The sequence below is a fragment of the Parus major genome, chromosome 4A (genome assembly GCF_001522545.3).
Source record: "Parus major isolate Abel chromosome 4A, Parus_major1.1, whole genome shotgun sequence".
Taxonomy (NCBI): Eukaryota; Metazoa; Chordata; class Aves; order Passeriformes; family Paridae; genus Parus; species Parus major.
Genome location: NC_031772.1, coordinates 1,255,707 through 1,256,586, shown reverse-complemented (window position 1 = coordinate 1,256,586; position 880 = coordinate 1,255,707).

Here is an 880-nt window from a genome sequence, read left to right as displayed (position 1 = left end):
TCTTCTCATCCTTTACCCAAATCTTCTCATCCTTTACCCAAATCTTCTCATCCTTTATAAATGGAAACTCTACCTCAAGACTAAGGCCTGTATTGCTTATGGCTGCTAGAGAGTTAGGAAAGCCTAACTGAATTTAGTCTAAACTGAAGTCCACTGAATTTTAAAAGTCAGGCTGAATTTAACTCAGCTTTAAAATGACTTTAAAACTTGGTCTAGTTACTGCATTTTTTCCCAAACAATGCATTCCTTTAGCATGTAAAAATGAGCTGCAGCAGAGCTGCCACTGGAGCACAATGCAGGAAATAGACCTTAATCAATATTTCAATCAGCCAGCTCTGGGTGACTGAGAATTGCTAGTTAGAGGATCTCCCAGGTAAATAAAAACCTACTTGTTTTTTTTTCTTTTTTGAAGGAACAGCTGTCAGGAAATTTACTTCTTTTGGAATTTCTTTACTTGCATAATCAATAAGATTCTTTTAAGAAAAATGAAGTAGTCAGTGAATTCAGACTCAATTTTCCTAAAGCCCAGAGTCCTGTTTAATTGTGGCTGCTGAAGGGAATGCTGGATGTTTATGCACCAGGCCCTAGCTGGTACCAAATGAGTACAGCCCCATCAATTATCACAGGGCTGAGCTGACTGATCCACACCATGAGATAATCACACCCACACTTTTGCAGGAAAGACTGGATTGAGTATTTTTATTCTGTAGCTGTTGAGAAAATCTCACCCAAAGAAAACAAGGAGCTTTGGTTCCCTGGCACTGCCTCTGCCCTGCCCTCACTGCTGGAGCTCAGGTCGCTGTGTTTGGGTGCAGAACCTGCTGGGTGATGGATGTGGTGCTGCCACTGAGCAGCCAGCACCTGCCAGGGACCCCTGGGT